This window comes from Lissotriton helveticus (assembly GCF_964261635.1).
Source record: "Lissotriton helveticus chromosome 1_1 unlocalized genomic scaffold, aLisHel1.1 SUPER_1_unloc_35, whole genome shotgun sequence".
Taxonomy (NCBI): Eukaryota; Metazoa; Chordata; class Amphibia; order Caudata; family Salamandridae; genus Lissotriton; species Lissotriton helveticus.
Genome location: NW_027611676.1, coordinates 1,251,146 through 1,276,577, shown reverse-complemented (window position 1 = coordinate 1,276,577; position 25,432 = coordinate 1,251,146). Strand labels below are relative to the sequence as shown.

The 25,432-nt window shown below is 48.4% G+C and overlaps 1 long non-coding RNA gene across 1 annotated transcript in view; it reads left to right on the top strand.

Moving 5' to 3' along the window:
- The first annotated feature begins 319 nt into the window (after window positions 1–319).
- The window catches only part of LOC144805952 (uncharacterized), a 117,761-nt gene continuing 92,648 nt past the window's right edge, over window positions 320–25,432 (top strand). The window contains exon 1 of the long non-coding RNA XR_013605640.1: window positions 320–453. This is a non-coding gene — a long non-coding RNA (uncharacterized LOC144805952). The remainder of the gene's footprint in view (window positions 454–25,432) is intronic.

The following is a 25,432-nucleotide window of genomic DNA, read 5'->3' as shown; positions in this document are numbered from 1 at the left end:
CACTTCCAGTTGTCACCTTTCTGTAAATACTTTTTAGTCCTCTACATCAGTGATTGGAAGATGCTTGTCTGAAGTGAAGCTATAAATACTTTTTCACAGCAGCCAAGTGTGAGGCCCTGCATTTGTTTGTGTGAAATGTATTCACTGCTGGAGCCTGGAGGCAGCTGTTTCATCAGCGGCCACCAGAGGGCGATCCTTGCCTGAGCTGCACATTGGGTGAAAGTGAGAAGGGTTTCCTGTTCCGGGTCAGCGGTGGCAGAGACAGCACCAGCAGCAGTGGTGACATCACTTCCTCCCTGTGTTCTGTGCCCAGCCTGCTGCAGAGGAGGAAGGAGCCCTGTCTGTCTGTGTTTGCACTGCAGTTACCGCCATCTTCAGACCCTCACATATCCCCCCTCAGACCCCAGATCTGCCCCCAGGAGGAGGAGAGAGTCTGGACAGGTTTCTGCTCAGGTAGGACAGCTGCTAACTCACTTGGCTGCAATTTATTAATCACTGGATCAGATTCCCCTCCCCCCATTAATGGTGTTGTCAGGAGAGCTCAGCTATTCCTGCTGCTGATGCTGAGTGGGGAGCAGAGGAGGTGAGGCCTGTCCAGGGGGGCAGAGGAGGTGAGGCCTGTCCAGGGGGGCAGAGGAGGAGATGCATGTCCAGGGGTGCAGAGGAGGGGAGGCCTGTCCAGGGGTACAGAGGAGGTGAGGCCTGTCCAGAGGATGTAGAGGAGGAGAGGCCTGTCCAGGGGTGCAGAGGAGAAGAGGCCTGTCCAGGGGTGCAGAGAAGGCGAGGCCTATCCAGGGGTACAGAGGAGGAGAGGCCTGTCCAGGGGTGCAGAGGAGGAAAGGCCTGTCCAGGGGTACAGAGGAGGAGAGGCCTGTCCAGGGGAGCAGAGGAGGAGATGCCTGTCCAGGGGCGCAGAGGAGGTGAGGCCTGTCCAGGGGAGCAGAGGAGGAGAGGCCTGTCCAGGGGTGCAGAGGAGTTGAGGCCTCTCCAGGGGTGCAGAGGAGGCGAGGCCTGTCCAGGGGTGCAGAGGAGTTGAGGCCTGTCCAGGGGAGCGGAGGAGGAGAGGCCTGTCCAGGGGGTGCAGAGGAGGAGAGGCCTGTCCAGGAGAGCGGAGGAGGTGAGACCTGTCCAGGGGAGCAGAGGAGGAGAGGCCTGTCCAGGGGTGCAGAGGAGGGGAGACCTGTCCAGAGGCGCAGAGGAGGTGAGGCCTGTCCAGGGGAGCGGAGGAGGTGAGGCCTGTCCAGGGGTGCAGAGGAGGTTAGGCCTGTCCAAGGGTGCAGAGGAGGGGAGACCTGTCCAGGGGAGCGGAGGAGGTGAGGCCTGTCCAGAGGAGGTGAGGCCTGTCCAGGAGTGCAGAGGAGCTGAGGCCTGTCCAGGGGTGCAGAGGAGGTGAGGCCTGTCCAGGGGTGCAGAGGAGGGGAGGCCTGTCCAGGGGTGCAGAGGAGGAGAGGCCTGACCAGGGGTACAGAAGAGGTGAGGCCTGTCCAGAGGAGCAGAGGTGGTGAGGCCTGTCCAGGGGTGCAGAGGAGGTGAGGCCTGTCCAGGAGTGCGGAGGAGGAGAGGCCTGTTTAGAGGTATAGAAGAGGTGAGGCCTGTCCAGGGGTGCAGAGGATGTGAGGCCTGTCCAGGAGTGTGGAGGAGGAGGGGCCTGTTCACAGGTATAGAAGAGGTGAGGCCTGTTCAGGGGTGCAGAGGAGGAGATGCCTGTCCAGGGGCAGAGTAGGAGAGGCCTGTCCAGGGGTGCAGAGGAGGAGAGGCCTGTCCAGGGGTGCAGAGGAGGTGAGGCCTGTTCAGGGGTGCAGAGGAGGAGAGGCCTGACCAGGGGTACAGAGGAGTTGAGGCCTGTCCAGGGGAGCGGAGGAGGAGAGGCCTGTCCAGGGGGTGCAGAGGAGGAGAGGCCTGTCCAGGAGAGCGGAGGCAGTGAGGCCTGTCCAGGGGAGCGGAGGAGGAGAGGCCTGTCCAGAGGAGCAGAGGCGATGAGGCCTGTCCAGGGGTGCAGAGGAGGTGAGGCCTGTCCAGGGGGTGCAGAGCAGGAGAGGCCTGTCCAGGGGAGTGCAGAGGAGGCAATGCCAGTCCAGGGGTGCAGAGGAAGTGAGGCCTGTCCAGGGGTGCAGAGGAGGTGAGGCCTGTCCAGGGGGTGCAGAGCGGGAGAGGCCTGTCCAGAGGAGTGCAGAGGAGGTGAGGCCTGTCCAGGGTTGCAGAGGATGTGAGGCCTGTCCAGGGTTGCAGAGGATGTGAGACCTGTCCAGGGGTGCAGAGGAGGCGAGGCCTGTCCAGGGATACATAGGAGGAAAGGCTTGTCCAAGGGGCAGAGGAGGAGATGCCTGTTCGGGGTGCAGAGGAGGTGAGGCCTGTCCAGTGGTGCAAAGGAAGTGAGGCCTATCCAGGGGAGCAGTGTCTCTCTTCGGGGGACTGTGCATAGCGCCGCGAGGCTCAGGGCGGACTGAGAGGTGCTGTATGGGGTGGAATGAAGTCTGGGCTCCTCTGTCCTTAATGAGAATCCTTCATCGAGAGCTCCTGGGAGAAGCACCGAGGCCAGTCCAGGGGTACAGAGGAGGTGAGGCCTGTCCAGGGGGCAGAGGAGGAAAGGCCTGTCCAGGGGTGCAGAGGAGGTGAGGCCTGTCCTGGGGGTACAGCAGAGGTGAGGCCTGTCCAGGGGGTGCAGAGGAGGAGAGGCCTGTCCAGAGGAGTGCAGAGGAGGCGAGGCCAGTCCAGGGGTGTAGAGGAGGTGAGGCCTGTCCAGGGGTGCAGAGGATGTGAGGCCTGTCCAGGGGTGCAGAGGAGGTGAGACCTGTCCGGGGTGCAGAGGAGGTGAGGCCTGTCCTGGGGGGTACAGCGGAGGTGAGGCTTGTCCAAAGGATGCAAAGGAGGTGAGGTATGTCCTTTTCAGGGGGTTGCAAAGAAGGTGACGCCTGTCCAAGAGGTGCAGAGGAGGTGAAGCCTCCCCAAGGGGAGGAGAGGAAGTGACCTGTCCAGGGGGTGTAGAGGAGGTGAGGCCTGTCCAGGGGTGCAGAGGTGATGAGGCCTGCGAAGCTGATAAAGAAGAGTTGAGGCCTGTTCCACGGGGGTGCAGAGGAGGTGTGGCCTGTCCAGGGGTGCAGAGGAGGTGATGCCTGTCCTCTGGGGTGTAGAGGAGATGCCTGTCCAGGAGGAGCAGAAGAGGTGAGGCCTGTCCCGAGCGTGCAGAGGAGGTGAGGCCTGTCCCGGTGTGTGCAGAGGAGGTGAGGCCTGTTCCGGCGTGAAGAGGAGGTGAGGCCTGTCCTGAGGGGTGCAGGGGAGATGCCTCTCCAGGGGGAGCAGAGGAGGCGAGGCCAGTCCGGGGGTGTAGAGGAGGTGAGGCCTGTCCAGGGGTGCAGAGGATGTGAGGCCTGTTCAGGGGTGAAGAGGAGGTGAGACCTGTCCGGGGTGCAGAGGAGGTGAGGCCTGTCTGGGGGGTACAGCGGAGGTGAGGTTTGTCCAAAGGGTGCAAAGGAGGGGAGGTATGTCCTTTTAAGGGGGTTGCAAAGAAGGTGACGCCTGTCCAAGAGGCGCAGAGGAGGTGAAGCCTCCCCAGGGGAGGAGAGGAAGTGGCCTGTCCAGGGGTGTAGAGGAGGTGAGGCCTGTCCAGGGGTGCAGAGGTGATGAGGCCTGCAAATCTGATGCAGCAGAGTTGAGGCCTGTTCCATGGGGGTGCAGAGGAGGTGTGGCCTGTCCAAGGGTGCAGAGGAGGTGATGCTTGTCCTCTGGGGTGCAGAGGAGATGCCTGTCCAGGGGGAGCAGAAGAGTTGAGGCCTGTCCCGAGCGTGCAGAGGAGGTGAGGCCTGTCCCGGTGCGTGCAGAGGAGGTGAGGCCTGTTCCGGGGTGAAGAGGAGGTGAGGCCTGTCCTGAGGGGTTCAGGGGAGATGCCTGTCCAGGGGGAGCAGAGGAGGCGAGGCCTGTCCGCGGTGCAGGGGAGGTGAAGCATGTCCTGTTCAGGGGGTGAAGCGCAGGTGATGCCTGTCCAGGGGTGCAGAGGAGGTTGTACCTGTCCTGGGCTGGGGGTGCAGAGGAGCTGAGGCGTATCCGGGAGGGGTGCAGAGTGGTTGAGGCCTGTCCAGGGAGATGCAGAGGAGTGGAGGCGTGTCGTCTGCTGGGATGAAACCTGCCCTGTAGGGGTAGGAGGTGAGGCCTGTCCTGTTCTCTTGGTATGAAGAATGTGGACCGCCTCAGCCGCTGCTCTCACCGCCCAGAGATGCTCCTTTCCAGACATATCATTTTATTTTAAGAGCTCATAATCCGCGTTTTTGAAAAGTATCCGGAGTTACCACAGAGCCTTAGATGGCTCCTGACAAAGGCACACATCTCCTCCAAGCATGGAGTTTATTTTTTAAACCACTGTCTTTAGTAAAGTAACCAAGACTACAACCCCCAGAATGCACTTACGTATTACATGAAAGTACAGGCATGAATATTCAGGGGATCACGCTTCGGAAATATTTGGTACTTCCCAGGGCATCGGGGCAGATAAGAGTAGAACAGTTCATGTGCAAGGACGTTCATTCTCAGCCTCTTTCTGCTGATTGTGAGTCCAGTGAGATCTGTGATAATATGAATCTCTCTCAAGGAGATTTCACACAGTTTTATCTATTTCAGGGAGAAATACAAGGAAAAACAGGGGGCGCCCCAGTCTCTGGTATCCTTGGATCTCTGGACTGACCCTTCCCTGGTCCTGCAAGAGAGGACAAACCATGTGTTTAGTCTGGCCTCTTCAAGGGAGTGAGAGCTGGCTCAGGATCCTGGTCCACCAGGTCCCGTCTCCCATCCTGGTCCTAACAAGGCCCCAGCTCACGTCCTAATCCTCACAAGGCCCTGGCTCACGTCCTGGTCCTCACAAGGCCATGGCTCACATCCTGGTCCTCACAAGGCCCTGGCTCATGTCCTGATCCTCATAAGGCCCCGGCTCACGTCCTGGTCCTCACAAGGCCCCGGCTCACGTCCTGGTCCTCACAAGGCCCCAGCTCATGTCCTGGTCCTCACAAGGCCCTGGCTCATGTCCTGGTCCTCACAAGGTCCTGGGTCACGTCCTGGTCCACCAGACCCAAGCTCAGTTCATGGTCTACCAGGCCCATGCTCACGTCCTGGTCCTCACAAGGTCCACAAGGCCCACGCTCACGTCCTGGTCCTCACAAGGCCCCGGCTCATGTCCTGGTCCACCAGGCCTTGGCTCACATCCTGGTCCTCACAAGGCCCTGGCTCACATCCCGGTCCAACAGGCCCCAGCTCACGTCGGGGTTTACCAATCTCCAGCTCACGTCCTGGTTATCACAAGGCCCTGGCTCGCGCCCTGGCCCCCACAAGGCCCTGGGTCATGTCGTGGTCCACCAGACCCTGGCTCACATCCCGGTCTACCAGGCCCATGCTTACGTCCTGGTCCTCACAAGGCCCGGCTCGCGTCCTGGTCCACCAGGCTCCAGCTCACATCCTGTTCCAACAGGCCCGGCCCATGTCCTGGTCCACACAAGGCCCTGGCTCATGACCTGGTCCTCACAAGGCCCTGTCTCACATCCTGGTCCTCACAAGGCACTGGCTCACGTCCTGGTCCTCATAACGCACCAGCTCACGTCCTGGTCCTCACAAGGTCCCTGCTCGCATCCTGGTCCTCACAAGGCCCCAGCTCACTTCCTGGTCCTCACAAGGCCCCAGCTCATGTCCTAGATCCTCACAAGGGCCCAGCTCACGTCCTGGTCTTCACAAGGTGCTGGCTCACATCCTGGTCCTTCAGGCCCCGGGTCACATCCTGGTCCTCACAAGGCCCTGGCTCTAGTCCTGGTCTTCACAAGGCAATGGCTCACATCCTGGTCCTCACAAGGCCATGGCTCACGTCCTGGTCCTCACAAGGCCCTGGCTCATGTCCTGATCCTCACAATGCACCAGCTCACGTCCTGGTCCTCACAAGGTCCCAGCTCGCATCCTAGTCCTCACAAGGCCCCAGCTCACTTCCTGGTCCTCACAAGGCCCCAGCTCATGTCCTAGATCCTCACAAGGCCCCAGCTCACGTCCTGATCTTCACAAGGTGCTGGCTCACATCCTGGTCTGCCAGGCCTCGGCACACATCCTGGTCATCACAAGGCCCTGGCTCTCAAGTCCTGGTCTTCACAAGGCAATGGCTCACATCCTGGTCCTGACAAGGCCATGGCTCACGTCCTGGTCCTCACAAGGCCCTGGCTCATGTCCTCATCCTCACAAGGCCCCAGCTCATGCCCTGGTCCTCACAAGGCCCTGGCTCACGTCCTGTTCCTCACAAGGCCCAGGCTCACATCTCAGGCCTCACCAGGCCCTGATCACATCCTGGTCCTCACTAGACTCTGGCTCACATCCTTGTACTCACTAGACTCTGGCTCACATCCAGGTCCCTACCAGGCTCGGGCTCACGTCCTGGTCCTCACCAGGCTCCGGCTCATGTTCTGGTCCTCTCCAGGCTCCGGCTCACGTCCTGGTCCATACCAGGCTCCGACACATGTCCTGGTCCTCACAAGGCCTTGGCTCACGTCCTGGTCCTCAACAGGCCCTGATCACATCCTATTCCTCACTAGACTCCGGCTCACGTCCAGGTCCTCACCGGGCCAAGCCGGAGAGGGAGATCAATTGGTTGTTGGCCCGCAATGCCACCTCAAACAGGAAGCAGACATAGGCAAATCAGCTTTAGACTTCTTCCAATAGGCCAGTCCAGCCTGAAGAGCCAATGCAGATCCTTTCTGAACCAGAACACAATCAGCCCAAGACCGGTTTCAGCCTATCTGGGCCTTGACTGTAGGGTGCGGCTTCATTCCAGTGGTGCAGCGAGCACGGAACCCACATCTGGGCTCTGACTCTAGGGTGCGACTTGATTCCAGTGGTGCAGCGAGCACGGGTCCCACATCTGGGCACACCTGGCGTATTTATGAATAAGTAAAATGATGGGTGGGATGGTTGAGTTCATCCCAGGCTCTGGTAATTACTCTGGGACACATCCAAGCCCAACCTTCTTGTTCTCGCCCTCCGTTGCACCCCAGCCTGCAGCCAATCAGAGAGTTTTAGACAACATTACTTCCAGAGGTCTGCTCCAGTAGTCACAGCAGTTCTAACTCTAAGGATCGGCCTGTCTCTCTGTTCCTGATGTTTATCAAACTAACTGAGGCCAAGGTGAACACGCAGCTCACCAAATACCTTGAGTCCTACCAACTTCTGCACAAAGTCCATCCAGGGCTCCAAAAGAGCTAAAGCCACGTGGGATATTAGAGAAATTATGTATGGGGGTGGGGAGGTGGGGCTCTGATCTGATTAGATCTATCTGGAGCCTTTGACACCATCTCCCACTCGACATTACTACAGAGATTGCAGATGGTGGGTCTTTGGGGAAAGTGCCTGCTTGGTTTTTATCCTTTTTGAAAGATCCGACCCAAGCGGTGGCCTCAGCTAACTTCAGATCAACCCCTAAGACAATTCTCCCTCACCCGGCTGTAAAAGCACAACATTTGTGAATAGGGATAAGAAGGGCACATACAAGGTTTCAAAGAAAATGGCTTTATTGCCAATAAGCTGCAGCTGAGACAATTTCAGGACTGCAAATTGATCTGGTTTTACAGAAAGGAAATCAGTCTTTATATACATTTTTCAGAGCCTGGATACATTAATCATTAACATCAACATCATGGTGAGAGCACTTCACAAATAGTCCACGTGTACATGGACACATTAATTATTAACAATGACATCATGGGGTGATCATTTCAGAAATAGTCCACGTGTACATTTACCTTATACATGACGCACATGACCATGTTAATATTTAGCCAATCTCTTACGCTACTGCCTTCTGACCTAGAGCCTGAGTCTGTTATCTTGTTTTTGTCAAACATGCACTGTTTGAGGTGGTCAGCAGATGCACAATTTCCACACACAATATTTGTCCTAAGCAAACACTTTTACCCAAGCAGAGGCAGAGCAGATTGACACGTCCCAGTTCAGAGAGCCAATTCTAGGAATTAACTCTCTGAACCGGCTTCTGTAAACAGGTGAAGGCCAGAGAACTGTTACACATGTTTGAGTTGCATCAGAAGGGACACGTACTCGTTCGTTTGCAATCCATTTGGTTTTAACTGAATTTCAGACAATTCAGTTTAACCCTCTGTGCACCAGCTGTGCACCATGGAGCAACCTTTCATTATGATTAGTGGGCTCATATTATTTGTAAGCAGGTGAAAGACAGAAATTAATATAAACTACGGTTCACTTTAATGTATTCATTCAACAAAGGGCCAACTAATTTTTCATCTTTTACAAAACGACCCTTTGAACCTTAGTTTAAAATAATTTCATCACGAAGCATGTCATAATTTAATAATTATATTGTCCATTCTTATCATTGTCAGAAATGTCTATGTTCATCAACTCAGTAGTGACTGTTTGCATCAGCATTCTTTCTTTTTCCTCTAATCTCCTCCCTTGGCATTTTGTCAGCTGTCCCAATAGTTGCCAGCACATTGGCAGGCAATTTATTAATAGACAACAGCCTACTATTAGTAGGAAAATTGTTATGAACACCATTCCTATCTTCCAACCCCATGTGCTCAACCAACTCCAAAGTGAACCTTCTATATCCCATGTACCAGAATCCTGATGTGCTTCTACACCTATATGATGCAATCTTTTTATTGCCTCCCTGACAGTAACAGAGGAGTCAGGGACATAGGTGCAACAGGACGCCCCTATAATTGCACAGACTCCACCCCTTTCTGCTAGCATCATGTCAAGAATCATTCTATTTTGTAACGAAACTAATCTCACAGCTTGAAGCTCTACTGTAATATTTTCAAGTATACTTGTCGTTTCATTTATTGTTGCTTCTAGTAGTCTGGACAATCTACGTATATCCCCTGAGTTGATAGATGGACCAATCCATGGTATCACCCCTTTAAATATATCACCCGCTATCTGTGATGCTGTATCTCTTTGATCCACACTTCTCCTGCCTCGCCGTGGTGCATGTCTTTGCATGTCCCTTCGTACTTCCTTTGTGTCTTTTATTGCTATAGCAGGTAATACAAAACCTAGGTGACACCAACCACTCCAACTTGTTGGAAGCCATGTATAAGCCCTTTCTCCACAAATGAAATAAATTGAGTCACCTACATAAAGTGGAATGCTAATATTTCCGGCCGTCATTTCAAATGTCATGTTACAATTTGTACTATTGCCCACCTGATAGGTCCCATTACTCTTAATACAAATACTCCCTATTGCGTTGTGTTTTTTTAATTTTAACTTCAAAAATGGTATATTCTTATTTGCCTCTTTTGATGGGCCTGCTATCCCAGTGCTTGTATTTTTAGTTTGAAAGAGCGGAGTAAAGATGTCAGACAGGGGGAATGTTGCATTCTGTTCTATTACTTCCGTGCAGTTCCCCAGAGTCAGAATATCTGCCATATATTTGTTATATAATGTTCCTGCAGGTGGAGCCATTGTTGTCCCTGCACCAGCAGTACTTTTCTTTAACACCTTGGCTGCTAGGTGTTTTCCCGTCCTGTGCTGGCTTTGCTTTATTCCCATTGTTTCATGACGAGCTCAGCTCGTCATCAGCACAGCTCACCCGTGCATCATGACGAGCTCAGCTCGTCATGAGCATGGAAGGGGTTAAATTCTGCAAAACAGCTATTAGCTCTATTTTTACTATTGTTATGTAAATGGCATAACAGGATGCTTCAAAAGGCAGTGGGACTTGAACCAGGGGCAAACTTTGGTCCACCGAAGCTGGGAATTGCAAACATATCCAGCAATCTCCCCTTGTTAATATCTTATTGGTATGATGCAACAAAGTCACAAAGGATTTGTGGCGCATATCTTCTCTGTGGGCTATTTCTTCAGGTGACAAAGTGTATGCAGGTATGATAACAGGGGGTGTTGGTGTTGGTATCAATTGTTCCATGGGATAGAACACGTCCAATAAGTATACAGTAATTAATGCTAGCAATAAAAGACAGAATATCACCCCAGGTATGCACATTTTAGACTTGTACCATTTTTTCTTCATTGTTTGAGCTGTATATTTTCTATTCATACCTATCTATTCTTATACTTTCTTTAATTGGATGTAGTGCTATTGATGACACTATGTTGTGAATTATCACTGTGAATCTTTACTATAATATAAGCTAAACACACAAAAAGCATGAACACATATAAGGTGAGGCTGTAGTATAGAATATATTGCGAACAGCTATTCGTTAATATTTCAGATGGTCTCTGAGAATTTCTTGGTACTTCTCGCCTCCCAAAGATATGCATGTAATTCTTGTAATGCAAGGTCACGTATATCAACCTTTAGTGCAGCCTTACTTCATTTTTACAATATTGTCCACTGTACCTCACCCTAAAGGTAGCTTTTTAAAGCAGGCTGTCTTGCCAACCTATGAAAAGTTATTTGCTGGTTGCTGCAGCAGCACGGGTGCTCGCAGTGACAGGAGGACTCGCAAATACCTCCTGGATCAGTTCATCTACTAATTGCTGCAGTGGCACGGGCACTTTGCAGTTACAGGAGGACTCGCAAATACCTCCTGGATCAGTTCATCTACTCAATGTTGTACTGGCCCACTTTTTACTAAGAACTCCCTGATGAAGTTTGCTAAACTTTTCTTGTTCTGCAACTGAGCTATTACTCCTGGTGGTAGCGTGCAATATACCCTAGTTGAATTTTCTTAGTCAGAAAGTACTCTATCTAAAGCTTCTCGTAATGCTATACTGTTTAAGTCTTGCATTAGCTCATATTCTAGCTGATCAAATGATTCCTGGATGTACAGTAGTGCGCTTTCGTTGTTTTCTTCACCGTTATTCCCAAAGTCAAAGATATTTGTTAAAATATCTGTTAGGATGATATCTAGCAGTAATACTTCATCTATTTCCTGAAGAGGATCAATTATAGGTATTATTGACATTTCATCTCTGTCTTCTTTGTTGACCGTAAATTGTACCTCTTCTCCTCTTTGATCAATTCCGGTGTTGGCATGTGCTGCTGACCTGGATCTTGGCTGGATGTGGTGTCAGGAGGTGCCCTCTTGATGTTGCTGGCGTGGATCCAGGATTTGTTGTTGGTGCACTTTACCTCAGTCTTCGTGGCGAGCAGGACTTGCTGTGGACCCTTCCAGCGAGCTTGGAGACAGTTGGACCTCTGGAATGCCTTGATGAGCACCCATTCCCCAGGTTTAAACTTGTGTCCTTCAACTTGCAGTGGCTCTGGAAGGGCCCCCTTCACATGCTGGTTGATAGAAGCAAGAGTGCGTGTAAGTGACATGCAGTAATCATTCAACAATTCATTCGTCATCATAGGCAGAGCATTTTTGTCTGGAACTCCCCAAGCTACCATTGGCAACCCAGTGACTATTTCGTGTGCACTGAGTTTGGTCTTGGCACCTGGTGTGCTCCTCATGCTCATTAGGGCAATAGGCAAGGCATCCATCCAGGTCAATTTTGTGTCGGCACATATTTTTGCTATTTTGCTCTTGAGCACGCCATTTTTTCTTTCTACTGCACCAGCTGCCTCTGTATGATAGGCGCAGGGTAGCTTCTGTTGTATTCCCAAGGCTTTGCATGTCAATTTTATTATTTCATTACAGAAGTGGCTGCCATTGTCTGAAAATATGGTTTTTGGGACCCCAAAACGTGGGATCAATTCCTTTATCAAGCACTTGGCTGTTGAGATGACATCATTGTGTTTTACCGGGTATGCCTCTATCCATTTTGAATACATGCACACCACCACCAGGATATACCTATACTTATTTGTAGGTGGCATCTCCACATAGTCTATTTGCAGGGCTTCAAATGGCATTGTTGGTTTTTGAAAGTGGCCTTTGGGTACTGGAGCAGTCTTACCCACATTGTACTGTGCACATACCATACATCTTTGACATATTTCCTGTGCTGTTTTCCTTATATTCTTGTTCACCCAGAACTTGTCCATACAGTTTACTATGGCATCCCTGCATATGTGTGCCGGGCCATGCATGGCCAAACACATGGAGTAGACCATCCTGTCTGGTAACATATATTTCTCCTTGGTGTCATTCATCCAACATCCTTGAACAAATGACCCGTCCTTTGACCAACCCATCTGTTCTTCTGCTGTTGCTCCTTGTTGCATTAGTCTTATACCTTCAGTTGTTAGATCTAGTGACTTCACTTCATCAGGTAATTCTTGGGCCGTTAGTACTAGTGCTGAATTATTTCTTACTGTCTGTTTTGCTGTTATGTCAGCAAATGCATTTCCCTGGCCTACCTTGTCAGTAACTTTCTTGTGAGCACTGCATTTAATTATGGCCAATTTCTTTGGAAGTGCCAAGGAGTTAAGTAATTTAGTGATCAGCACTCCGTGCTGTATCTTTGTGCCTTGTGAGGTAATAAAACCTCTTTCTTTCCAGAGTCTTCCAAAGGAATGTGCCACATTAAAAGCATATTGGCTGTCTGTGTATATGTTAACACACCTCCCTTCAGATAACTCACAAGCTTGTGTGAGTGCCACAAGTTCGGCTGCTTGTGCAGACAACTCAGGTATCTTACAGGACTCAACTACAGTTTTATTTGTCACAGCTGCATAAGCTGCTGATGTATTTCCATCCTCTGTTCTAAGGCAGGAACCATCCACCCACAATTCTCCTTCAGCATCTGCATAGGGTGTATCAGTCATATCTATTCTACCGTTTGTTTGCTCCTCAGTTAACAAAATACAATCATGGTCTGAGTCCACTAGATCATCAGTGGGAACAGGTAACAGAGTGGCAGGGTTAAGAACATTACACTTGTGAAGTGTTACATGTGCTGCAAATAAACAGATCTCATATTGCGTAAGTCTGACATTTGTGAGGTGTTGAGTACGTGTCTTATTTAATATCAGCTCCACTGCATGTGGTACATAGACATCAACTTCATGTCCCATTATTATGCATTCTGCACGTTGTAGTGATAAGGCAGTTGCTGCAACAGAACGTATACAGGAAGGTAAAGCCTTGGCTACAGTATCCAAGGTGGCAGAGAAATATGCGCATGGTCTTTTGTGGTCACTGAACTGCTGGCATAGAACCTCAAGAGCACTCCCGTCAGACTCATGAACATAGAGTTGGAAAGACTTAGAATAGTCTGGTAGGCCTAAAGCAGGAGCAGAGCAGAGAGCTTGCCGAATGGCAAGGAAGCTTTGTTCATGCTATGCTATGCTATGGTGACTTGTATAGCGCACGGCTGCCCCAGCGAAGGGGCGTCCCGGCGCTGCAGAAGGACAGATTACAGTGAGGTGGAGACGCTAAGGATGAAGCTATTGTTAAAAGAGGTGTGTTTTGACAGCCTTTCTGAAGGCTAGGAGATCTTGTATCCCACGGATAGCTTCAGGAAGACTATTCCATAACTTGGCCGCTAGGAAGCTGAAAGAGCGGCCGCCCATTCTGGCCAGTCTGATGCGGGGGATGATCGCAAGATGCTGCCCCTCTGACCGGAGCGATCTCCTGGGGATGTACTCTGACAGAAGTGGGCGAAGCATTGGGGGGGAGGAGGTTTTAAGAATTTTGAAAGCGAGGCACAATGCTTTGAACTGGACCCTTTTGCCCACCGGGAGCCAGTACAATTTCTTCAAGGTTCCAGATACCGAGGAATGGCGCGGGAGACCAACCAGAGCCCTGGCAGCCGCATTCTGAACTCTTTGCAATCTAGTAATTTCAGCTAGATTAGCCCCAATAAAAGGGAGCTGGCATAGTCCAGTCTGGAAAGGATGGTCGCCTGGACGATTAGTTGGCGAGTGCGGCAGTCAAAGAACTTCAGAATGGGCCTGATGTTACGCAGGACGCCAAAACATGTGGCGGCAACTTTTTTTGTGTGGTGCGTGAACTTTAGAGCAGAATCCACCCAAACTCCCAGGTTTTTGACACATTCCTTAGGCGTAGGGGGTGGGCCTAGCGCATCCGGCCACCAGCTGTCACCCCAGGACGAAGTGTTTTTGCCCAGGAGGAGAATCTCCGTTTTCCCGGCGTTTAATTGAAGAAAATTCGCCGTCATCCAGTTGGTGATGTCAGTGAGTGTCTGTTTAAAGTGTTGTGCCTCCAGACCACTGTTGTCATTAAGTGCCACCACCAACTGGGTATCGTCTGCATAAGATACCAGGGCAAGTCCATTTCTTCTAGCTACCTCTGCCAGGGGGCGGACATATACATTGAACAGGGTAGGGCTCAGGGAAGAGCCTTGCGGCACTCCCTGTCCAATGTTATGTTCCTCAGAGATGTAAGGAGGGGTAGAGACTCTAAAAGACCTGTTGAAAAGGAAGTCTCTAAACCAACCCAGAGCTGACCCTGTGATTCCAATTTCCTCCAATCTCGACAAGAGGACCTCGTGTGACACCGTGTCGAAGGCAGCACTAAGGTCCAACAGGACCAGTGCTGCCGTGCCTCCAGTGTCAAGGATGGTACGGAGGTCCTCTGAGACACTGAGCAAGGCGGTCTCGGTGCTATGACCAGCTCTAAACCCGTGTTGAGAGTCATCCAAGATGTTATTGGTGAGGAGGAAATCTGTCAGAATGTTGTTGACATGTGCCTCGATAATTTTGGCAGGCCAGGGAAGCAGAGAGATAGGTCTAAAGTTCTCAGGAAGCGAGGGGTCTAGAGTGGGTTTTTTTAGAATGGGAGAAACCCAGGCCTGCTTCCACTTGGAGGGAACTTTAGCGGTCAGAAGGGACCGGTTAATGATTTCTCGGATGTGCTCAGTGATAGATTCATGGGCTTCACAGAAGGTATCCGGTTTAAGGGGATCTGCCGGAGAGCCTGATTTAATCTTTTTGCAGATTTTTTGGAAACTCTCTCGCTCAAGCGTGGGTAAAGAGGAGAGAGAGGGCCTAATGGGATCAAAGATGGCCAATGGCTGCGGGCCTTTAGGAAAGGTGTCGTAGATTTTCATGATCTTGTTGGTGAAGAAGTTGGCCATATTATTACAGAGGTCAGGGGAAGTGATAGTGGTGTTGACAGTTTTCTTTGCGGTAAGATCTTTCAAAATTTTAAATACAGCTTTCGAGGTGTTAGAGCTGTTATTGATTTCATTGGCATAATATGCCGCCCTTATTTTGCAGATCTTACGATGGTAGGTTTTTTGAAGCATGACATATTCTAGTTTTAGATTGGCATCGTAGTTTTTCCTCCAACCCCTCTCTGCCTTTTTGCATTCCTTTTTCAGGCTTGCTAATTCGGAGTTATACCAAGGGCTAGCTGTGTGGGTGCGAACCTTGGTGCATCTGGCCGGGATCAAGGTATCAAGTGCCTGAGTGATCCAAAGGCAGAACTGGTCATAGCTTACGTCTAAATCTTCGGTAGGGGGTGGAGGATTTAATACCAGAAGATTGTGTAGGTCTTCAAGATGAAGCTTTCTCCATGGCCGTTTCTGGACTGAAGGAGTAGGTACCGCTACAGATCTCAAGATGCACGGGATAGACAGAGTTACTAAATGATGATCGGTCCAGGTCATAGGGATTGGCGTGCCTGCGGAACAGCTAGTAATATTGGAGAAAATGGGGTCAAGAAGGTGACCCGCTCTGTGAGTGGAGCTCCTCACAAATTGAGTAAGTTGGAAAGCCGCAAGATCAGCAAGAAAGGTGGCCACTTTGGGTTCGGAGTCCTTATCAAGATGAAGATTAAGGTCACCCATGATTGTAAAGTTAGCAGATTTAAGGATGTTGGTGTCTAAAAATTGTAAGAGTGAGCTAATGAAAGGGGTATCTGCACCAGGGGGTCTGTAGATTAAGAGCCCCGTCGCGCAGAACTGAGGGTTAGCTTTGATCGAGAAACGCGCGCTTTCACAGCCCTTAATATCTATTTTGCTGAATTGACAGTCAAGGTGGGATTTGATTATTAGGGCCAAGCCCCCCCCTCTCGTGCTCCTATTCACAGTGTGAATGGTATAACCTGTGGGAGTCGCCAAGTTGCAGACCGAGTCCATTTCATCGAGAAGCCACGTCTCAGTCATGAACAGGGCATCGAGAGAGTGGTCAGTTGAATGAATGAAATGAATGAAAATTGCACTTGTATAGCGCATAGCTACCCGGAGGCCTCGCAGCGCTTGCGAATGATTACTTAATGCGGGCTTGGGGTAGATTAGCAGGTGTTAGCAAACAGGTGCGTTTTCAGGGCCTTCCTGAAGGACATGTGGTTGTTGTGTTTCCGAAGAGAAAGCGGGAGGGAGTTCCAAAGTCTCGCCGCCGTATGAGAGAAAGAGCGGCCTCCCCAACGAGCTTTCTTGATTTTAACGGACGTTGCCAGCTGGAGGGTGCAAGAGCGAAGAGAACGGGACGGGACATATGGCGTAACCATGGGATGTAAAATTACAGGGCCCGTTCGATGGAACGATTTGTGTAAAATACACATGGCTTTAAATTGCACTCTTGCCACCACAGGGAGCCAATGGAGTTCCCTTAGGGCGTTCTTAGCTGACTGCCAGCGGGGGATGTTGTAGAGTAGGCGCGCCGCACTGTTTTGAGTAGGCGCGCCGCACCAGTTAGGAGGTCAGAAATTTCAGAGTGGTGTTTATGCACAGATCTCACATTAAGATGACCTATCCTGAGAGTGTGGGTCTTGGGGGGTTTGGGTGTGGTTTTTATAGTAGAGCAAAGTTGAGAGGGATGTAGTAAAGGATGTCGTATGTGGGCTGGGTTGCGTCTCGCACAGGTACAGGTGGAGTGCTGAAGATCAAGCAGTTCCGCTTTAGAGTAACACATCCTACCGGGTAACGATAGAACGCTAGAATGTAAAAACCAGGGGGACTGGCGCCTGGCGCTGCCTTAGCGCGGACGGGCGCAGACGGGCAGCTCTTTGGCGGGTCTTCGGCGGGGCTGCGCGCGAACGCTACGCGCCCGTGTGTCTGCGAGGGCTAAGTAGCCTGCAGGAAGTAGAGCACTAGAGCGCTAACCGCTCTTCCAGCAGGGCGACCGGAAGTGCCCCCACGAAGAGATGCAGGGAGGCGGCTCCAACAATAATCAGTAAGGCGTGTGGTGCAGGGGAAGGTGAATTTTACAAAAAAGCACAGCAATTTGCAAGGCGCTAATCCAAATACACTATTTACAATTTACAATTTATTTTAAGCACAGAGTTTTAAAACAGACGAGCGCTGTCTCAATCTTACTGCCAAAGTCCAAACGCTAAACGGGTTGGAGACACTGCCACTGTCTCCTTCCCGCAGCGCGCTGCAGCCCCTGCTCTGCCTAAGTAGCCTGCAGGAAGTAGAGCACTAGAGCGCTAACCGCTCTTCCAGCAGGGCGACCGGAAGTGCCCCCACGAAGAGATGCAGGGAGGCGGCTCCAACAATAATCAGTAAGGCGTGTGGTGCAGGGGAAGGTGAATTTTACAAAAAAGCACAGCAATTTGCAAGGCGCTAATCCAAATACACTATTTACAATTTACAATTTATTTTAAGCACAGAGTTTTAAAACAGACGAGCGCTGTCTCAATCTTACTGCCAAAGTCCAAACGCTAAACGGGTTGGAGACACTGCCACTGTCTCCTTCCCGCAGCGCGCTGCAGCCCCTGCTCTGCCTAAGTAGCCTGCAGGAAGTAGAGCACTAGAGCGCTAACCGCTCTTCCAGCAGGGCGACCGGAAGTGCCCCCACGAAGAGATGCAGGGAGGCGGCTCCAACAACATGTTCTGGCAACCACTGAAGGGGTTCGGGCGTGTCCTTGTGGGTCAGGGCCAATAAGGGTTTTGAAATCAAGGAGAAGTTAGCAATCTAATGTCGACAATAACTGGCCATACCTAAAAAGGCTCGCACCTGTTTTTGGGTGCGTGGCACTGGTGTCTGTAGAATCAATTTCATGCGCTTATCATCCAATCTTCTCTGCCCTTTCGACAGGATGTGTCCTAGGTAGGATACTTCCTGTTGAACAAATTGTATTTTCTCTGGTGAAACTTTGTGACCACGTTCAGCTAAGAAATTTAACAAATTAATGGTGTCAGTTGTACATTTTGTCTCAGAGATGCTACCAAGCAGCAGGTCATCAATATATTGTATTAGCACAGAATTAGGTGATAAATTGAATGTGTCTAGTTCTCTTTTCAAGGACTGGTTGTAAATGCTCGGGCTCTCTGTGAACCCTTGAGGGATACGACAGAAACAGAAGGTTCTCCCGCTTACAGAGAATGAAAAGAGGTACATGCTACCCTCATCTACTGGAATTGAGAAGAAGGCATTTTTTAAATCCACTACTGAAAAATATGTCATTTCTGGTGACAATGTTGACAATATTGATACTACATTTGGGACAACCGGGAACTGTGGCACCAACATTTTATTAATTTCTCTGAGATCAACTATGAATCTGTAACTTTTTTCATCAGTATTTCCATCGCCTTTCTTTAAGACCGGAAGAATAGGGCTGTCACAAGGACTGCCTGATATTTCTTTAACAATCCCTTCTTTTAGTAAGTCAGCTACTATAACCTGCAATCCCTTTAGACTCTCTGGAGCTATTTTGTACTGTGGTATTCTTGGTAATTTCACATTCTGTTTGACTGTAATTGTTACAGGTGTGATGTTGATTTTCCCAGTGTCATTTTTGTGTTTTGCCCATATCCTTGAATCTATCTGATCCATTATTTGTGCTGTAATATTTTGTATTCCTATTGATAGGAAACAGTTGCCCATTTCCTCTGTCATTGGTCCATCTACTTCCAAGAAAACTCCGTCTGCAGTGCACTTAATTGTGGCATTCATCTTTTTTAGCAAGTCCAATCCCAACAAATTAAATGCACATTTGTCTGATATAAGGAATGAATGCGTGTCCTGAATTGGGCCTATACTGTATTTCAAGGGTGCTGAAATTGGGCTTGTTACAAGTATGTTGGTGAATCCCACTGACTTATTTATTTTTCACGAGAGAGGAACATCTGGAAACTTTTTCTTTGTTAAGGAGGAATTGGTGGCCCCTGTATCTATTAGTAATTCCACAGGTGTACCTTCAATCTTACCCCTCACATATGGTTCAGTGGGATCTACAGGGATTACCATCCTCTGTATTAACTCTCTCGGGCCTCCCTAACGAGCATAGTAAACCCATTCCCCTTGGGGCCCTTCCTGATGGATCCTGATCATAAGGGTGATGCACCTGCATTTTTGGTATTTCTTCATTATCAAATTTGTGTTGGGGGGATACCCTGTTGGGCCAGGTTGTGAGTCACGTCCTTGCTGTTGATATCCAGCTTTTCCCATGCTCCTTCCCCGGCCTCTTGATCTCCCTATCCCACCACCTCTCTGTGACTGCTTTACGGGGTGTGGGCATTGCGCTCTCCAATGATCATGGTCCCCACAATTAAAGCATCCCTGTGTGCGTGTTAGTTCATTTGTGGTTGTATGCTGTGTTGGGGGTGCAGAGAATGACCTTTGTGGGCCCCCACGGCCTCTTCCTCTCCCCCTGCTTCTTGGAACACGGCTGCTATACTGGTGAGCCTGCTGAATCAAGACGTTTTTAATTCTTTTATTTTGTTATTTTAATTTTCCAAATCCTTTTTCCCTAGCATTTCGTAATACTGTGATAATTGTAAAACCTCTGTTAGAGGTTTGCATGACCAAGTAGGGTTGTACTCTAGAATCCCTCTTTTAATTGCAGGTTTTAAATTCAATTTACAAAACAGGAGACAAGTGCGCTTTGTGTTGCTTCTTTTTCAGTATCTAAACCACTTGAAGCTGTGAAGACCTTGTGTATTCTAGAGAAAAACCCGGATACTGTTTCTTCAGTATCTTGAATGCATGCATTTAATTTTGACCAGTCAATTTGTTTTCTTGGCACTAGTATATTTATTTTGCCCATTATTTTAGCCGGCAAATTTTTAATTTCCTCTGAAATATCTTCTCCTTGTTCCCTCTTTTCTGTAGTTATTTTTTCCCATTTTATTTTTAAGCATTCATCATCTTCTCTTCTTATCTTTCCCCAAAGGTCTGGTGGCAATATTATGGAAAACATCTGTTCTATGTCATCTAGTGTTAGAGTGCCCACTCTTTATATTATTTCCGTCTGTCTATACCATTCCTCTCTTTCTTGTCTAATGTCTGGAAACTGAAGTGCAAATCTATGTAATTCAACATTTGACCATGGTGTGTGAACTTTAATAGTGGTCTGCCCTTCCTGACTTCCTGGTACTTCTCTTAATGGCATGGTGTGAGTAGGGGAAAGAGTACTAGCTTCCTCCTCTTTACTTTTTTAAAGTTTTGTACATTTTTGTTCTAGTATCAGTAGTGTATCTATCCATTCAGCTAATATCTGGACAGCATCTAATATTTCTGTGCTTGTTGCCCCTACATCGTCCATTACTGCTGATATTGTGCCGTTATGAACACGGGACAACCTGTCAGGTTGGGGGTAGCCGTCTTCCTCAGGCCAATATTTGTCCCAGTCTTTAAACCAGCTGTAACTTTTTTTGTCCAACTTTTCCAAAGCGCTGCGTTGAAGTGCAGGCGTGAAATCAGTTGGGAAGCGGCTTTTTGCATTACGCCATGTAGAAGTACCACTTTTCATAAACTCTATTACCCACTCGTGTACCACTTTCTGTTCTTTGTCTGATATTTTTGTCCGTAACCCTTGTCTACCTGAGCCAGAAAGAGGCGTATCTTGAAGTTGTATAGGTATTGTCTTACTAATTTGTGATGTAACTTGTGGTGTGGATGTGTGTGGTGCTGATGAAGCTTGCATTGTTTGCGGGCTGTATGGTGGTGGAGTTGTCAATAAACCTTCTATTACAGGGTCTTCGGAATCTTCCTGTTCTAAGGGAGCATTAGGTAGAGTTGGGTAAATATCAGGTATTGGCTTGTGAACTGTGAAGCATTTGTCTACTTCCATTTCCTTTTCCCTACAATGACTTACATGTCTTTCTTCTCCTTTCTCCCTATCATGGACCATAGCTTTTCCTCTCATAGTTTTAGGTTTACTTGAGAACCTTGAAGCTACATATGATCGCCACGCATGAAAAGCATCCCACTGCAACAAACGTACCTTCTTCCCTTTCTTTTCACGTTTCCTTAAACAATCTTCTAAATAAAGCATTTTAGCTTTATCAAATGTGCCATATTCTGGCCATTGCAATTCATTATTTTTCCTGGTGTAATGAGTCCATTGATCTAGATGGAGAATTGCAGAGTATCCCTTTTTCTTTGATACGTACCACGCTGGGGTACCGCGAGGGGCTGTAGGTTGAGTGACATCTAACGCTGCCCTGCGGCCTTAAGCTGTGCTCAGAAATAATTTGCTAAGCATTTTTAATTTTATTTAGTTACTAATTTAATTATTTTTCTTCCTTTATCACTTTTTATTTCTTTTCTAGAAATACACTGTTGTACACCCTATTTCAACAATATGCATATTTTTTAGACGTCTTTCAGAAGCATGCTCTGTCTTGAGTCAACCACCCACGGTCCCTCTGAGGCAACCTCCAACGGTCCCTCCTCTGTCCTTGTGATCCTTATGATCTTTCACAGATTGGACAGTCCTCCTCAGGCACTTATGTTAAAGGTGCCCTCAGACCTCCCCTAGGAATTCCTAATGAATTCCAGTGTCTACCCTTTGAGGTGTCAGTAGAACAACATTCTATTTATAAAAGTCAGTTCAGTGCATTATGCACTGCCTACCTGATCATCTGATCAGTAATGCCTTTGTATGCGTCCTTCTTTTTGTGGCAGAAAACCTCCTGATGGCTCGAAGGGAGCTGCAGGTGTCTTGTGTCAAAGGCTTATCAATGGGAGCCTTGTTTTCTGGGCGTGTCAGGAAACAAGTCCTCTCTGGAGCTGCGCAGCAAACACCGAGATGTTGAAGGCCCCCGTAGAGTCCTGAGACCGCAGTTCATCAACCCCTGCAGGAACCAGCAGTCCCTAGCGAGTCACGGGCACCATCTGTAAAAGCACAAAATTTGTGAATAGGGACAAGAAGGGCACATACAAGGTTTCAAAGAAAATGGCTTTATTGCCAATAAGCTGCAGCTGAGACAATTTGCAGGACTGCAAAGTGATCTGGTTTTACAGAAAGGAAATCAGTCCTTATATACATTTTTCAGAACCTGGATACATTAATCATTAACATCAACATCATGGTGTGAGCACTTCACAAATAGTCCACGTGTACATGGACACATTAATTATTAACAATGACATCATGGGGTGATCATTTCAGAAATAGTCCACGTGTACATTTACCTTATACATGACGCACATGACCATGTTAATATTTAGCCAATCTCTTACGCTACTGCCTTCTGACCTAGAGCCTGAGTCTGTTATCTTGTTTTTGTCAAACATGCACTGTTTGAGGTGGTCAGCAGATGCACAATTTCCACACACGATATTTGTCCTAAGCAAACACTTTTACCCAAGCAGAGGCCGAGCAGATTGACACGTCCCAGTTCAGAGAGCCAATTCTAGGAATTAACTCTCTGAACCGGCTTCTGTAAACAGGTGAAGGCCAGAGAACTGTTACACATGTTTGAGTTGCATCAGAAGGGACACGTACTCGTTTGTTTGCAATCCATTTGGTTTTAACTGAATTTCAGACAATTCAGTTTAACCCTCTGTGCACCAGCTGTGCACCATGGAGCAACCTTTCATTATGATTAGTGAGCTCATATTATTTGTAAGCAGGTGAAAGACAGAAATTAATATAAACTACGGTTCACTTTAATGTATTCATTCAACAAAGGGCCAACTAATTTTTCATATTTTACACGGCTGATTTTGAGCCACAATCTTTTCAATATTTACATGGCCCATTTGGCCAGCCTGATCGAGTCATTCGATATCACCTCTACTCGATGATACACAGATCATTAGATAGAAGAAAATACACCTGATCGAGTCATTTGATAATCGATATCACATCTACTCGATGATACACAAATCATTAGATTAGAAGAAAATACGCCTGATGGAGCCATTCAATATCACCTCTACTCTAATATACACAAATCATTGGTTTAGAATCAAATACAGATAAAATGCTCACTAATTTCAGGAGCTGCTGCCAGGAAGTAGCTGATTGGATGAGCTCAAACTCCCTGGCGCTAAACAGTGGAAAAACGGAAATAGTGGTATTCGGGACCGGAGCCTCATGGCACAAGGGTGGCGGCCGGTGTCTTTGGGAGCTCTGCTCACCTCATTCCCTCAGGTCAGCAAACTGGAAGTTTGGGTGGACTTGCATCTGTTCCTAAAAGGATACATTAAAATCACCTGCTCTATAGGCTTCTGACTGCTGAAAGTTATCAGAAAAATACTTCCATTAATCCCTGCTTTATCTAGGAGGGATCTGGTACAGGTTCTGATTCTATCGAGAATGAATTCCTACATCACTATACATAGGCATAATTGAATATCGCCTACATAGATTGTTGCTGCTACAAAGACAGCAGTTGGGCTTGTTCTGAGGTTAATAAAATCAAGGTCGATCTCCAACAAACTGGTCAAATTGCAACCGCTTCCTGTCCTGAAAAGATGTCAATATAAAGCACTTCATGTCATAAATGCTCTACAATCAGGGGGTTCATTCTTATATGTCCTCGCCTTTTGCCTGGTATCAGCTGGCCAAGTGGTAAGAAGAACCCATCATGCTTTGCGGCGTAAAGTCTCTAAGTTTATAAAAATCAGAATAGATGGCTTCTCTCTGCCTGCGGTGACTGCAGGTACCTGGAATGGAATGCCCTCCCACCTGCCCTGTGCGCCCAAGAAAACATGAGTTCTTTCAGGAAACAAATCAAAACCTTTCTGTTCATGTTCAGCGGCTGTGGGATTTTGATACGTATGTGCTTATACTAGCGCCAGGACACTTCTTTCCCGAACTAGTTATTCGGTGCTATATTAATTTGCTTTCACATCCAGTCATAAGCCAACGATCTCTGGGCAACAGATCGTTGCAGCTATAGACGCCTGTTAGAAATGGGATTTCCGGTTGGCTAAGGCTTGCGCCAAAGTCAGGCAGAAACCACCACTCTAGTCAGGGCAAGGGAGCTACACGCCAAAGATAACCCCTGCTCACCCTCTAGGTAACGTGACGCATGCAGTAAGGCTTATCCCGGAGGCAATGTAGGTTAAGTATTTGCGCACGCACCCAGCAACAACACCCAAAGCCCACCACAAAGGAAACACCACACAAGGTTATATATAAAAATAGCCTTTGTATTATACCAAACACATTAGATGATAAACACACACTTTACAATGTGCCATAGGCACGGGCAGAATTTACAGGGGATTATGTACATGGGACAGGGCTACGTGGGCCACTGTCAGGAATGAGCACTTTTACAACTAGCACTTGGTAGAATTAGCACTTTGTAGAACATAGAATACTTTTAGGAATAGCACTTAGCACATATACAGGTAGATGCATCATTGGTGCCGTTTGCGATTCCTTAATTGCGAAAATTAAGGAATCGCAATTAAGGAATCGCAAACGGCAATGCATCAAGAAATCGCAAAGGTTTTAGCGATTTCTTAATATTCCTTATTTGCGATTCCTTAATTGCGAATCGCAAATAAGGAATCGCTTAACATTGATTCCTATGGGCCTAGTGGCCCATAGGAATCAATCGGAAGGCATTTTCATTTTGCGAATTCGCAATTAAGGAATTGCAAAATGAGATTGCAATTTCACTGGTGCAGGGGGGGGGTCCAAAGGACCCCCCCCTGCACCCCTGGAATGTCACATAAGTACATTTTACTCACACACATGTCCCAAGGGCATGTGTGTGTGTAACATGTAAGTGTCAAATATGCATTTATTTGAATTTTTTACACTTTTCGCAAAATTACCATGAAGGTGTACTTCATGGTAATTTTTCCCTACAAAATTGCGAATTCGCAAAATAAAATTAATCTTGCATAGCATTTAAGAAATCGCAAAAAAATTGTGAATTCTTAAATTGCAATACATGAAAAATAAATGATGCATCCCAATAAGTGATTTTGGAATCGCAAACGGCCGATTTTTGTGAATCGCACCGTTTGCGATTCCAAAATCGCTTGATGCATGTGCCTGATAATAACTGTAGCACCAAATAGCAAATGTAGCACACAACCAGTAGCCACTAGTAACAGGTAAGTACCACCTACGCAACCCTAACCACCTTAGGCATGTATCACGCAGGGAATCATGAACTCACTAGTATAACAATACTAGGAAAAACAACCACCTAAGTATGATAAAACACATTCAGAGGAATAGGCACAAAGACATTATACATGATGCAGAAATCACACTAGGCAGGTCATTACACATTGCGCAAAGATCACATAGGGCCAAAAACATGTACCCCACGCAAGGGCACAACACATGAACTGTCCCCAGGCCAACTGGCCTCTCAGGGGCTGAAACGCCCTGTGTCCAAAATGTCAGGGCAAGCTGCGTGGGCAGCCAAAGGAGATGCACCAGGGCCTAAACGTAGCCGCTGCCCACTA